Source organism: Bombyx mori, chromosome 10, assembly GCF_030269925.1.
Source record: "Bombyx mori chromosome 10, ASM3026992v2".
NCBI lineage: Eukaryota > Metazoa > Arthropoda > Insecta > Lepidoptera > Bombycidae > Bombyx > Bombyx mori.
The window spans coordinates 10,253,586-10,270,125 of record NC_085116.1 but is presented as its reverse complement, the minus strand read 5'-3'; the positions used below and the strand labels follow the sequence as shown (position 1 = coordinate 10,270,125).

At 35.3% G+C, this 16,540-nt stretch overlaps 1 protein-coding gene across 1 annotated transcript in view; it reads right to left on the bottom strand.

The window, feature by feature from the left end:
- The window catches only part of LOC101740355 (transmembrane protein 132E), a 90,087-nt gene that overhangs the window by 60,511 nt on the left and 13,036 nt on the right, over positions 1 to 16,540 (bottom strand). The window lies entirely within an intron of this gene.

Below are 16,540 nucleotides of genomic sequence, written 5' to 3'. Positions count from 1 at the left end.
ATGTTTTTATTTACAATGTACATAGTTTTTTTACAAGTATGAATGTGCTTTGAATTATATTATTGTATAGCAGCTGTCCACGCGGATGCATCGCTCACTCAAGTAGGAGAGAGACAGATTTCGAACGCTGCCGAACGCGGAGGCCGATTGTGCCTCTTTTTCGCTCGTTGCGCGATCACGCTTGCACTTCAAACCTTAAATGGAACGCCTCAGAGCGAGACAACGCCGCATGAGTCATATTTTTTCGTGCGTGCAGCCGGCTCCATCGAATTATAAGACGTTGTCACGTCAAAATAAAATAAAAAGTCGTTTTGAATTAATGGATTACGTATTTAAAGTGTATGTATGCTGTATTTATATCCACAGTACATATTACAACTCGCAATGTATTTTCGTTTTAAGGAATGTTATGTAGAAAACTTATGATATTTCGCAGAAATAATGTTTTATAATAATAAAACAAGAGTAGTAAGTCTTGTTTAGTTATTAGTTTGTAAAAATACGTTAGCGTTATAAAGCAGCTTCTTAACGAACGTATGATGAATAGGTGTTTTGATTAATGTTGTATGCCTCCCTGTGCGGGGCACGCAATCTTCGGAACGTAATTTTGTTCCTTATTATTTATCGTACGTGATACATGTTCTAATAAATTAGTGTTTTAAAAAACACAACATCCAAGATTTTAAAAAGCCGAAATTATGTTCGATGCGTGATAGCGCACGCGTTGTACATTCTCGGCTCGACATGCCTTGTCGTAAAAGATCGCTCGAGCTCCGATACGAGTATACAATTTTCATTAATATTTATGATCGGAACATAATCATTAAAATACGGCTTATCATCCCTCATTGTTATCATCACCCATTGGTCCGTCTCAGAAGTTCGCGCAAGACATGTGATTTTACTTTTTTTAGAATGAATGAAAACCTGATTGTAAATACAAAAAAATATGCATCGATTAACATAAAAAACTGACTGCGGCACAAATGAATAAATATTATTCAATACTTAATTCTGCAAACAGTAGCTGGTTGTTTTGTTCGATACTACACAAACGTGTTCCGCACTCGACTCGCGGAAGCTGTTCGACAAGTAGACAATATTTACTCTTTCGACCCAGAAACTGTACCATAAACAGCGGCCGGTACTACGGCTCCCAAAGCGGCTATAATCAATTTGCTGAGCACATGTATCAAGTGTTGAATTCAAATATTTATCGTTGGTTCCCAGGCGCACGCGCATGCGACCGTTGACCCTGCACGCCCGCGCGCCTTGTCGCCCGAGAATGCGTCTGCTTTCTGTACATTGCAGGCTGCATAAGCGCAGCCGTCGCCCTTGCAAGCGCGTCAAACCACATCGAGTTCCCATAGGAACGCAGATCAACAACTTCTTAATGTAGCTTTGCGTTAGCAAATATACCCACTGAACATTTACACACAATACGAATTAGCCTTAGTTTTTATTGCTTTAAGTGAGTAGAACAGTTCACGCCTACATGATGTTAAATGGTTACCAGAGCCCTTAGACATAACCACTTGAATACCAGCCCTGTGAGGTCGTTTCAAGGAAGTTTCAATTGTATAGCTAAATGATATAATCCAGTCTTTAACCTGTAACACGTGAGTGCTTCGCAATCGATGGTGCCTTACGACCAATAAAAAAAAATTCATTTTTTAGAATAGAATACGACATACGATTTTGTATTTACGTTTTACTGTTTAAACTCGCGTTATTTAATGTGATGACCCGAACAAGTCGTCCGTGGCCACGAAATAATATAGAAACAAAAAAAAACGCGAGAGTAAATCGTAAAAAGAGATATAAAAATTATTTTTTCATTCAAGTTTTAAACAAAAAGTTTTTAATGTAAACAATTTACGTTTCGTCTCGTAAGCCTAAAGCTCCCCAAATACGGATAACAATATCGACTTGTCAGCGGTTACATAACCAACCCACTGGCACACTAGGTTCTCTTGTTTCAACACTTAATAGGAAGCAGTGTGCCAAGAAAATAATAGCGTTTGTATTATTTTTATTAGCGGATATTTATTCATTTTCTTGCGTAACAAATAGGTCGGCTACGCAATTATATCCGTATGTAATATATTAAGATGATATGAATGTATATTTTGCCAAGTAAGCACGGTCTGTGAATTCACATTGTGCAAACTTTAGTGTCTGAGTAACCTAACGAGCTATGTTTATTATGGTTCGTTTTTTTTTCAGTATCTTATGTAGTATACTAGCAGAGAGCTGATTTGGTGATTGTTACATAAGGTTCATGGGTCCACAGTACCTACAACGTATATGCAGTTTTTGAGCTTGGGACATAAGGTCGAAGTTTCAGTGTATCCTAATAACGTCAGATTTTAAATCTAAACGTGACAAAGCGCCACCGGTATTACATATTTAAAAAAAAAAGTCTTTGATCCTGAAGGCCGTACACGTGTTTATCAATGGATCGAACTACAGCAAAATCGCAAAATTATTTAGGACTTGTTTCATCTGCAAACATTTTTACATCACACATGTTTTAAAGCTAAGAAAAACGAACATTAATATAAATAGTCCTTACCACGTACGTTATTAAGTTGAAAACTGACTGAGACAGATCACGTGCAGAAATATCGTATTTTTCTTTTTGATTAGTGTCAAAACTCGAGGGACTGCCGTTATAAAATACAATTGAGACTACGACCTCACGTTGGTGATCTCTTGAAGGCAGTGGCGGCATTTATTCTATTAGAATATAAGCTTCGGTAACATCTTATTGTCTAATCGTCGCCATGCGCTTTCGTCTTCTATCTAAAGCTGAAAAAATATAGCCCACGATCAAATAAACACAAGGTGATAGATACGCTTTTAAGTGATAACCTTTTAAGGTAAAATATATATTTGATCGTGTGATTCTAATCACGAATTGTGTAAAGAATTCGGAACGATAACAGTCGTGTGGTCTAATTTAACATGGAAGAATTTAAAATTAAAAACCTCGCTCGTACCAATGTCTTTTTCTTCTTATGCCCCACAATATGTAGGCCCGGCAAAGCATTTTCCTATTGTCATGTTGCACAGATATTTGGCATGAGTTTTACGACCGGCCACCTGCCTGAAATCAATAGTATTTCTAATGTAATGCGCTAAGGGAAGCGAATTTTGCTGCTTCTTTTTCATTCGGTGTTTCTTTTACATTACCCGTATTTAGTTTTATAATTTTCATTTTATATTTACAGCAAAATCTAGATTTTTAAATACTAAAAGTTTAAAAATATCTTTTTCTTTTTCGTTTCTTAGTATTTTTCACAAAAATGTCAAATAAAGCTCATGCCTTCATCACTGTCATTAATTTATTTTATATTAAAGAAGCCCAGTCTCTCCGCTGATATTATCGAAATCACACAAATGTAGTTACACTATGTTCCCGTTCTCGAACGCATAACCCACCGAGTTCCTCGCCGGATCTTTTCAGTGGGTCGCGAATCCAGTCCGGTGGTAGATTTTAAAAAGCACTGCTCTTGTTATGGCTAGAGTTAGCAAGTCGTTCCAGACTGAGTCCTATGAGCTTACCTACCAAACCGTGCGTAAATGGAGTAGTTCCTTAGACTACCAGTGACAATGTAGGGAAAAAAATTACTGAATCTATACACTGTGACACACACGTATTTTTCTCTTGAACTACTAATTGAAAATATAATACGTCTCCTTTTTTCAGTACGATAATCGGCTTCTTATGTTCCAATATTTCGGGTGCCGAGTTTATAATACAATTAAGTGGAACATCAGACTAATTCGCAAAACATAATTTAAATGAACGTATACGATGTTATTTTTTGCCATAGACAACACAACGTGAATGTCGTCACCCACATTGAAACATGATGTCCAAGTCAACAATTGTATTTATATGACTCTCCCAGCTTTCAAATCATAACAGATGACTGCTTCGTAGCAGTATATGCAGGATCAAGATACCTACACTAAAAATTTATTATGTAGCCTCATTTATCTCTCACAACATAATTATTAGCCGACTCATATCATATTTTTTTTATGACAACCCTCGCAATAAAACCTCTTTGAGTGTTGGCAACGTAATTTAAAAGAATATTTTTGTAATCAGAACACAATTTTTAACCAAAAAAACAGAAATGTTTCAAAGTTCATTAATTTTTACTCAATATTCAACAGCGGCTTTCTGATCCCAAATTAGGATTCTGTAAAAACGTCCGTTTTACTTTAAATTTCATGAGACGTTTTCTGAACAATACTTTCCGGTTTAGCGAAATTTTAACGCAAATTTTGTAGCTGCTTTTAAGACACATACTTAAATTTATATTGCAAAACCATTGTGGGAAAAAGGTTCACGAAATTGTGTATTAATTATTTAGTTTATAGAAAATAACAAATTAGGTAGTGTTAGTGTTTTTTTCCTAGATCCATATCCTGGATCCACAGATTGAATTTGGAACATCAAATAATGATTTGGAAACATTTTAAAAATTGTATTAAGCTGCTTGATGCGGACCGTAATCATAATTAATTATGATTAGTAATTTTATTTTAAATGAAAATGTATTCTATCATTTTTTAAGAAAACGCTTGTAATAAAGTATTCATGTAATAAAACAAAAATATCTATCGCTCCAACAGCACCGTGCAAGATAAATTGCACCAAATGACATGCAAAAGATTAAACTCGACGGCTATTAATCCACGCGTAGGTACATTCATATTCATACGAAGCGCTCGGATCGAATTTGCTGCATCGTATAAAACAATGTGTCTGTCAGGAAACTACATCACGTGTTACGAAATATTTAAAATTATTTACAACGATGACTCATCTAATTCCACATTATCGAACAGAATTATTCCCAAACTAATACCATTAACAACAATACAACACTAATGAAAGTACGGAACCTTAGTACCTGAATCACGAAGGATATTAATTTAAGATTTTTTTTATTGCTTAGTTGGGTAGAGCTTACAGCCCAAGTGGTTACTGGGCCCATAGATATCTACAACGTAAATGCGCCACCCACCTTGAGATATAGTTCTAAGGTCTCAGTATAGTCACAACGGCTGTCCCACCCTTCAAACCGAAACGCATTACTGCTTCACGGCGGAAATGGGCAAGGTGGTGGTACCTACCCGGGCGGACTCACAAGATGTCCTACTAGCAGTTAAAAAAAATTTGTCAGTAAGTGACACAATTGTAAATAATAGTGAAATATGTAAGTAACACATTACGTCTGTCCAATTAACTTTGTATGAATATAGCGGCACGTTTTAATGAAATTTTCTTGAAGTAAAAATTTTTGCACGATCACTAATCATGGCGAAAATTGTGTATAAAATAACCCTAACTTAATTCCTCATGACGAGACTAAGCAAGAAATTATTTGTAAACAAAAACTAGAAAAAAATCAGAGCACTACATGCTTTCCTCTTCTTTTCGTTCTTAATTTTTACAAGCTTCGAAGGCAAATAACTATACTTGATATCTTAGAACTTATATCTCAAGGTGGGTGGCGCATTTACGTTGTAGATGTCTATGGGCTCCAGTAACCACTTAACACCAGGTGGGCTGTGAGCTCGTCCACCCATCTAAGCAATAAAAATAAAAAGACTGGAAGTTATATTTTATCGGACTTTAGCTTTCTTGAAAACTGTGATTCAGTAGGTAAATGGATGAGAGCGGTTTTTTTAGCAAGGCATACTTCACTTTATATTTACATTCTCTATAGGACAAGTTTACGTTTAAAACAAGGCGTACCCGTGATTTTGTATTCTCATCCACTAATAAAGAATATGATTTTAGATTGTCTTAGTACGTATACGGACTAACAATGTTCTAATTAACTCTTTGTTCGTAAAACAATATTATGCGTAATAAATTGTTCTATTTTGCATTATGACATCAACAATCTTGATTGACATTAAGTTCTATCTATGTAAATAATAATTATAATAATGGTATATTTGTATAAAGAATAGTGTTTATAATAAATATTATTATTTCATAAAGTGCATCTTTTGACTCCATACAGAATAGGGCCGTTAGGATTGTAGACAATCCCATTCTCACGGACGTTTGGAACCTCCGAGTCTGCGGAGGGACTTCGCTTCTCTCTGTATTTTTTACCGTACGGTCCATCGGCGATGGTAACCACTCACCATCAGGTTAGCCGTATGCGAGTCGGCCTACAAAGGCAATAAAAAAAACTTAATTTAAAATAAAATATAGTTATCAAAACCAAACAGTATACAGTATTTGCAAAAATATCGCAACTACCTTACTATTAGAAACGTCCGCTCCAGTGTTTCTTGAATGCTGTGACATATCCTGATTGTGGCAATGATTGCCAATTTGTTGCTCTCAATGACAGTACCATTAAATATTTGAAAACTATAAAAAAACACTCAGTTTTTTTATTTTTTATTGCAGTTCCGTACAAAACAGTGAAACATACGTATTTTGACGTGCTTAAGGAGATTCCGTCTAAAATCTAAATTATTCTCTAACTAGTTCCAAAGTGCCAACTAGTTGAGAACGTTCACTATTGTTCACCCGAGTCGAGGGACTTATTACCTTGTCATGAATATTTAAATCTTATCACTTCACAAAATTAGCACCTCGCTTGCTTCAGTTGAAGTTAATGTCCAAGGGATTTTATGGAATAAAAATGGTCGTTGCTCTGTTGTTGTTGCTTGCTATTTTGTTTTTGCTTTTTGGATGAACAACTTCTAAGAAAATTTAAATTTATTTACTTGTGCTTTATGATGTAGACAATTCACAGATCGAAATGTAAATACAATGCAAAACTTTTTAAAGTTTTTTAGTGTCCACTTGAATAAAGATGTTGGGATACATCAATGTTATTTGATATTTTAAGAGCACCTAATATGACCAGAAAAAAGATTGATACAATTAATTTACTTTATTAAGTCGCAGCATAAATTTCGACGTATCCAAAAATATATATGTATGTACTAGTGGAAAGGTATATTGGCAAAATTAACCTTTGCACGTGTGACGAACGCAACGGTATATAATAGATATGTACTCTAGTTTGATAACAAATGGTGTGATGCTAGTAGGAAATGACAGGGACATCTGAATAAAGACCTCGGAATGTCAGTACATTTGAGACTGCCACTCACGTTTCAAGGTGAGTAAGAAAATCGATGTTGTGATGTCTACGAACTCCAGTAACAGCTTAATATCAATATCAAAGGACAAAAAATTACGATAAATTACATTTATCGCATGACTTGATCAAACTAAGTTGAAATTATGAAAAATATTATTTGACTTCAAGATCAATTGATTTTACTCGTCATTATTAAGAGCAACAACTTTATATAAACGAACAGTATATTTTTTTCCACAAACATAATTCTTTATGTTTGTGAAAGAAAAAAAACATACGTAAGTTGACTATCATTTGGTTATTAAATGTAGTTAATTAAGTTGAAATTGTTCACTTAAAAATGCTGATAAAATATTATTATCTTCGAGCAAGCCTTGATTCTTTATCACTTGTAATTACTTCTGCGGCTGCACCATTAATACTAAGAATACCTTAATAAAATTTTCTTTGGAACATTTTATGCGCCATTATGGCCTCGTAAATCTTCTCAAATAATCCTTACTTTTAACATTAAATTGAATTAAAAATGAAGTTGTTTAGAAGATTTTTCAACGAATTAATGTAACATTTGTTAAAGGGATTTTGGTTAGTTCAGTATTTTGTGCCGTATGTTCCATGCTCTGAAGAATTGTTTCAGAAGATCTTCTTTTTACCTTCGTACAGCAAATCAATGGAGCAGAGTCCATGCCTACTAGATGGAATCATTGCGCACTGTATGCTTGCATGAGATAATTTCTGTTTCGTACCGAAAGAGCTCCCTCCTTGGGGCTTTTTAAGCGCTACGACATCTCTCCTTATTAGGTTGTGCTGACATAGCCTTGAGAGGCTATCAAGCTTAGGTAGGAAGTTTTTTTACTTAAAAAAAAAGACATCTCTTTAAAAAAAAGGACATCTCTTTTTTTTCAAATAGGGCTTAGTGTCACCGCAGTATGCAGCAGCTTGCAAACGTCTCTCATATTGCTGATGTCCACGATGATCACTTACCTTCAGCACGATCATCTATCTTTCTTCTAAGAAATGAAAAAGTTCCAAATTTATTTTTAATTTACATATCGAAATTAAACACTACAAATGTTCCGAAAAAAAATACATAACGGTGTACAGTAATACATAACCAATTACAAAAGAGACCGACTGAAAGATTTTATTCATATATGTATTAGTTTTTGGGCGTTTTATTGTGAGCCCGCGCGGGTAGGTACCACCGCTTCGCCTATTTCTACCGTGAAGCAGTAATACATTTCGGTCTGAAGGGTGGGGTAGCCGTTGTACTATATAACTGAGACTTAAAATTTATATATCAAGGTGGGTGGCGGTATTTACGATGACATCTAACTTGACATCTATGGAATCCCTATAACAACTTAACACCAGGTGGGTCGTGAGCTCCTCCATCCATAAAAGCTATAAAAATGACAATGTGGAATTGATTTTTTGGGTTTGACTGATAATGCTAAACTTGGATATTAGGCATGAAATTTTCATGCACGGAACCATTCACAAAGGGTAGCCATAGTGTCTATTTTATTATTGCGTTTAAATACGAGAAAGCTGTTTCGATAACAGTAAAATAAGCAATAAAATTCTCAAAGTGGGTCTTAACGTTAATTATCAAGTATTAATGGAAGATCCCTTTCACGCAGGCGGCTTCTGTGGGCAAAGCATGGTTTCCAATTGATTAAGCACTCGTCCAATCGAGCTCCTTAGGGCCCGGTCAAAACGCCACAGCGCCGGCGCCGTGCTTTAGTGATGTGTCTGAGCTGAACCTTTAATCAGGCGCGCGGTACGTTAACTCATTACTAGCACCACTAAAATTGACAAATTACTTTGGAATAATTATGTCTAATACATCATTTTATCTCCGGAATACACAAGATAATATTTTTTTTTTTTATTGCCTAGATATGTGGACGAGCTCACAGCCCCCCTGGTGTTAAGTGGTTACTGGAACCCATAGACATCTACAACGTAAATGCACCACACACCTTGAGATATAAGTTCTAAGGTCTCAGTATAGTTACAACGGCTGCCCCACCCTTCAAACCGAAACGCATTACTGCTTCACGGCAGAAATAGGCGGGGCGGTGGTACCTACCCGTGCGGACTCACAAGAGTTCCTACCACCAGTAATTACGCAAATTATAATTTTGCGGGTTTGATTTTTATTACACGATGTTATTCCTTCACCGTGGAAGTCAATCGTGAACAATTATTAAGTACGTATTTCATTAGAAAAATTGGTACCCGCCTGCGGGATTCGAACACCGTTGCATCGCTATATACGAATGCACCGGACGTCTTATCCTTTAGGCCACGACGACTTCGTTCGATATTGTTTTTGTGGCATCAATCTTTATCTAAAGATTTATTCATTCATATTTTACAATGAATACCCATCTAAAAGATAATTTAAATGTTGACTTTGTCGTCGCATTAAAGTCATACATTCAGATAGACGTGATAGTGTTCGTTATATATAAATATTTAGGTAACTAGAGATTCGTTATATTTTAAATATCACTAATCTGTATTTAAATTGATATTAAGAATATGACTAAACCTTTTAGAATAAAAACTGTACCAGAATATTGACTTGAGAACAGCTTATTCTAGCTATTCACAAAATAAATATTGTTAAAAGAATTTTTTTTTCACCAATATTGTTAAGTAAAAGAATATTTTTTTTCACCAAAAGATTTTTGGTTACTTAATCTCCTTGTTCCAGAATCAGAACAGCGGCTAATTAACCTGTTGTATTATTTTGACCTAAAAACATTTTTTTTACATTACGCGTTAATACCGTACGAAATTTCCATGATATTTATTAAATATACTCAAATGTTTTAAAAACCTCTTCCGATATAAATATAGAAAAATATGTAGACAAATATGCGTTTGATCTTGTAATGCAATACAATTAATTTTTAAATGCCACATTTCAGAACTTTATAATTTTCCAACAGTATCTTGAGGCCTGGCAGTTTGTTTGACTTAGGTTTTCATCTTCACAATAGAAGAACCACCGGCGAATTTTAGTTTTAATTGTATCTACGACACGCAAAAACGGAAGAGAACACAATTTGCATATTATGTATCATAATGTTTACAGCTTGTTAAAATGGAATTTTGGCTATGTATGTAATTCCAATAATGCCAAGTCCTATTAGATTGTGGTACAGTTAGATAAGATGAAACATACATATATATAAGAACATAGAAGTACATTAAGACACCCGACGGTTTTACCAAAAGGTCGACTTTTCGTTGCCTTCACTGTAAAGGTGCCGAGACTTCAAAGTGTTCGTACTTAATAAGAACAAAGTTAACAGAAAATGGTGTCAGAACTTTTGCAACGACGACACCGGCTCTACTCTCAACAACGCCGGAGACTTGAAACGTTTTCTACCGATTTGCCAACTTCAAAGTGATTCTCAACTACTTGGGTAATTAAATCAGTCCTTTACAATGGATTCTCTTATACGGAGGAAATATTTTTGGGTGTCCAATTTGTGGAATCAGTGTGCTTAGCGCGAAAAAGTTAATTCAAATTTGTATGCAGTCGGTACAGCGCCCCCATCGGCAAACGAATGCAAACGTTCCAACTCCATACAAATTTTAGTTAACTTTTACGCTATCGAGAACGTTAAAAAAAACTCGCATTGAGCACACAGATCATAAACAGAAAATTCACCGAGTATATTTGAATAGAATAGAAAAACTTTATTTAGTGTGAAATTCAAGGTTCGCCGTATTTAAAATAATAAATGAACGAGTAATTTATGACGTAATTAAAAGTTTGCTCGTCCGTTACGGTAAACCCGATTCCGGCTCAACATGATGCCGGTTGCGCGGTTGTTTTCAGCGAGACCGTGCGGCTATCGATATAATCAAGCACGACTCGGTACTAACCGTCTAAATATCTTTAGTGCAAGGTTTTTTTTGGAACGAAATTCCTTATCGGACGATGCGGAGGGCACCCTAACCGGAGAAAAAACGTCCGTAACGTAAGATTTTTATTATTTATGTATAGTCTTAGTATGATGGCTATACAGTGTCTAATGTATAGTCTACGTGATGACGGTTATTATTATTATTCATATAAATAGCTGTTTCTTTATATATTATAATTATATATTTTTTATAAATCATTGTGAATAAAATAAAGTTGATAACTTTATAAAGTAGTTTTATTTTATTTTATCAATAAAAAAATCATAATAAAAAATGTATACCCGAATAATTATTTTCTTTATACTTCGAATAGAACTTAAAATTAATATTTTTATAATAAGGAACTTCGTTCCTATCCGGTGTCGCACGACACCACACATCTTTTTTATTGCTTATATGGGTGGACGAGCTCACAGCCCACCTGGTTTTAAGTGGTTACTGTAGCCCGTAGACATCTATAACGTAAATGCGCCACTCACCTTGAGATATAAGTTCTATGGTCTCAAGTATAGTTACAAAGGCTGCCCCGCCCTTCAAACCGAAACGCAATCCTGCTTCACGGCAGAAATAGGCAGGGTGGTGGTACCTACGTGTGCCTACTCACAAGAGGTCCTACCACCAGTAAAGATATTCATGCATTCTGGAAAGCTTACTTAATACCATCAGGTTTTCAGCCTTTTATGATTTGCGGTATCTATAACTTCCGTACAAAATTCGTTTATTTCAGTTACGGTTCCTAGATACAAAATCTTTATGAACAAAAAAGAAGATTAAATAAAATAAAGCCTAACTGCATTGAAAAAATAATTAAATAGTGAAGAATACCTGAAAAAAACCTTTGAAAAAAATTATTCCTTCGGCAGTCGAATAAAAACAATTTATCGTCATTACAATATACATACTCATCCACTATCTAGTTAAAGGTATTAAATATTCTGTAACAAAATCACTTTTTAAGACTAAGAAAATGATATTGATTTAATTTTGTATTAACACACACATGTATTCAGCTTTAATATAAAAACCATAAAGAAAGCCTAAAAGTTTAAAATAGCCACGTTTTGATATTAAACTTATCAATCTACACTGTTCGATTGAAGCAAAATATTTACCGTTAAATAGGGCTATTATCTTTCTTAAAATTCATTTGAAGTCATCGTGGCCTAAGGAATAAGACGTCCGGTGCACTCGTGTTGAGCGATGCACCGGTGTTCGAATTCAAGGCCCCAAAGGGTATCAATTCTTCTAATGAAATACGTACTTAACAAATGTTCACGATTGACTTCCACGGTGAAGGAATAACATCGTATAATAAAAATCAAACCCGCAAAATTATAATTTCTATAATTACTGGTGGTAGGACCTCTTGTGAGTCCGCGAGGGAAGGTACCACCGCGCTGCCTATTGCTGCCGTGTAGCAGTAATGCGTTTCAGTTTGAAGGGTGAGGCAGCCGTTGTAACTATACTTGAGACCTTAAAACTTATATCTCGGGATGGGTGGCGCATTTACGTCGTAGATGTCTATGGGCTCCAGTAACCACCTAACACCAGGTGGGCTATGAGCTCGTCGAACAATCTTAGCAATTTTTTTTTTTTTAAATAGCCCCTGTACTTTTACATAAACATAGCACATAGAGTAAGTGATCTGATGCGCGTGAAATATACGAAATTCCAACGAATAAGGATGTGATATATACATGTGCTACATTTCTAGTACGTCTAATTTACGACTACCCTCGCCGTGTCCTGAGTCCTACGTTCGCGTCTCGCCGGCGTCACTGAATGGCGAACGGCGAGACGGCGCGGCTCCAAGCCGACGTGCCACAATGAAGCTTTGTTACGCAAACGAGTTCCACACGATATATCAAGTATCTCTGATATGCACCATCATCCGAACTAATAATTCCCCTGAAAATTGCAGTGCAAGTAAAAATAATAGTATCTAATCTGTGAATTTAACTAAAATGCACGTAAATAATGTACAGTCATCTAATTAAGGACAACAATAGTCAAACAGCAATGTTGGAACCAACTGTTTATCATCTCATAAATGATATTTAGGGTTAATAAAGTATACTTAATCCTATTCAGTATTTTGCTTCGTGATACAACTTTGTCTCTAGTTTGCTGCTAAATGTATAAATGTAGATTTAGATCTGTCATAATTTCCAATAATCTCATTTACAATAAGCCAATCTTTCACGTCTTAATAATAATATAAAATTTTGACCGACCTATTGAATCTAAGACCGAAATAATTACAAAACTTTTGCTGAACTTGATTTGACTTTGCGGTAATAATATTATTAGCCTCCGACATTAACAGAACAAATCTTATTGCAAACTAAGGCACTTTAGTTAAGCCGGGGCTTGATTAAATAAGCCTACTCTATTCATAAAGTAATACAAGCTCAGTCAAGTAATGCATGAAATGTAGGTAACACAAAACGCTGAGTCAGAAAATTTTAACGCTTTCAACTTTTAATTGTTAGGCGATTGACTCAGTACCTATTTACCTATCTAAGAGTTTTTGCTGGAAATTGAATTAAACTTCTATACTGAATGAACAGCTAAAGATTATTTTGTTTTATTAATTACTTAGTTCTATAAGTTTTTTTTTCTACCTAATCGTTGGTAGCTTCTTTCTTCTTGGTAAAGCTAAAGAGCTATTATCCCAACTACGCGCGGCCGGGTAGATGAGCTCACGGGGCTCAACCTTAGAGAACTTACTAAAACCAGCCCTAGCAAGATCAATGCTTCACTGAATCTACTACTGGATCGGAATCGCGACCCACTGAGAAGATCCGGCGGGAAACTCAATGGGCTGTGTCTATGGGTTAGTTCGCTCATCGAACTCTTCGACAAGTTCAACGAGAATGTTGACCAGTGCTAAGAGAGCCTAAGAACACCGATAATGGTTTAGGAAGAACCAGTAAATTGGAAGGACCTGTTATGACACGTTTAGGGCGACAGCGACTTTGCGTTGCCTCGTTGCCTGGATTGGAAATACAATTAGAGGCAGCCACAAAAAGTGGGTAATCGTGACGCATCGCTTTTTCGAAGAAGACTATAGATAAACAAAGTATATCCATAACGTTATAAAGAGTCATTTCGCCCCCTTTAATTCTGAATTTTCAATTGAAGGGCACTACTGATTTGTGTGCCGCGCGAATGTGTGTCAGAATTCTACATTTGCACACCGAAGCAGCAAAGCTTTACTATTTCACGGATAGAATGGCTACTTTACAATATAATTGAGACTTAAATCTCATATGTCAAGTTTGGGGGTGACATTTAAGATATAATGTCGACCACTACTACTGTCTATACCTAGTACCACATAGACCAAATGGGCCACGAGGGTATCAATTATCCAGAGTGTTAATGTTAGTTTTGTTTACAAATGTATAATGCAAATTTCGAATTGTAAGGAAGCCATAACTTGAGGGCCTTATACTCTTTAAAACACATAATGGCATTACTAACGATTGCCAGGTTTTTCTCATAAAAGAAACTATTTAATGTTTCGGCACGAACGACTTACGTCGTTTGCCATTCGATATGCTTTATGATGTTTCTTATAACATGAGTTACTAATCCTAAAGGGAATGACGGCTCAATGAAGAGATTTTATATGGCTTTGCAATTCAAACCTTACAAAAAATATGTACAAGAAATTCACGCATTAATTAAAAAGGTCGGTGGTACGTAGGCAGTGTTTTTTTTTATTTTTTTAACCCCGCGTAAATCTTATTCGCTGTTAGCGAGTCGCAGAGATAATTAATGCTACTTTTACGGCACAATCTCATGTTTATTACATCCCATGTTTCAAAAGATTTACAGTTTTTGTGAAGACGGGCGACTAAGGTGTCGATTAAAACGTGAAAGTAGTTTTAATCACATACGTAAATCACTTTTCAGTTTTAATCTTAGTGCAACAATAGCATGAATACAACATACAACATCGTTAAGTAGAATTTCGCATCTCGAACATTACTTATTCGACGCCGAGAGAACGAATTTCGTGGGTCATAAAACTTTTACTATTATGACTCACGGGCTATATTTAAGGTAATCAGCCATTACAATCAGTCATAAGTTCTTATGCTTTGACTAGTCGTATATCAAACGAAGAACGAGCTCATGCAAGGTTTGGGTTTACGCTAAACTTTTTTTTGCTTATAGACGAGAATCGGAAAGAACATTAATTATCCTGTTGATTCTTAACGACTACAAATAAACTAAGTTTATTAAATGACTGTCGAAAGGAAATTAAAGACGTGACTTCGTAATCATGGAGATTTTCGGCGTCTCAAATTCAAATTATTTTCAAAACAAACCGTGAACGTGTTTTGAATGGCCGTTTTAATCGTTTAGTTTGGCGAGGTCATAAATTTAATGTAGGCTGAGTTTTATCGGCACTTACTGGACAAACTGACGCCTCAAAACGATATCAAAACTCTTAATTGTTCGCCAGACAGACATTTACGAACACTTTGAGAAATTTAATCTGCAATTTTTGTATATGTAGAGTTCTTGAGGATAAGCTATTTTAAATTCATGTCTTCAATATTTCAATAAGCTAAGGTTTATAGAAAAAGCCGTGCCTATTGTAACTTAGATATAATTACTCTTCATACTATTCAATAACAATAAGAGGCAATACAAAAATGTTCAAAGTAGAAACCTCTTTTAAAATTCACAACATCTCTTCCTATAATTCTAAGAATTCACTTCATTTGCTTAACCATCATGAAGTTTTACTCTTAAGCAACGCAGGCACATTTAAACGAACAAAAAAACAAGTTAGAAAAGATTAATGGGCTTAAAGTTGCATAGCTTTCATGAAGTACAACACAAAAAACGCCGAGTGCGGATAGCAAATGCAAGGTAGAACTGGAGAATACAGAGCAGCCGTTGGAATTAAAAGCGAATGAATTATTAAGATTGCTCTGTTGACCCATTTTCAGTAAAACGTTGTCTATTTAAAGGGGTTGAAATGTTGAATTTATTTGCTTGCATTTAACTATTATAATTAGAGCGAACGAGCTCACGTCTCGTCTCGGATTAAGCGAACCAATAGTTGTCATAATATGAATACCAAACTTGAAACATTTGGTCGAAATCTCGTAAGAGCTACCCTGAATTCAGAACAGTATTTTTTTCAATTTCTAACATCTCTCCGTATTGATTTTAACGATTCTAGGTTCTAATTAAAAAGACTGACACGAAAACTTTGTAAAAAATAATTCTAATTAAGTTCTGGTGTTTGAGATGGTGTCTTCTGTGTCTTTCGGATAATTGAAATTCTCGATGGTACTTAATGCAAAACAGTTAGTTATGAAACGTAATTTGTAAGTATTGTGTAATTTTCTAATTAATATATTTAGAACACGTACTCTGCAATTAATGTAATAGTTTATATTCTACGC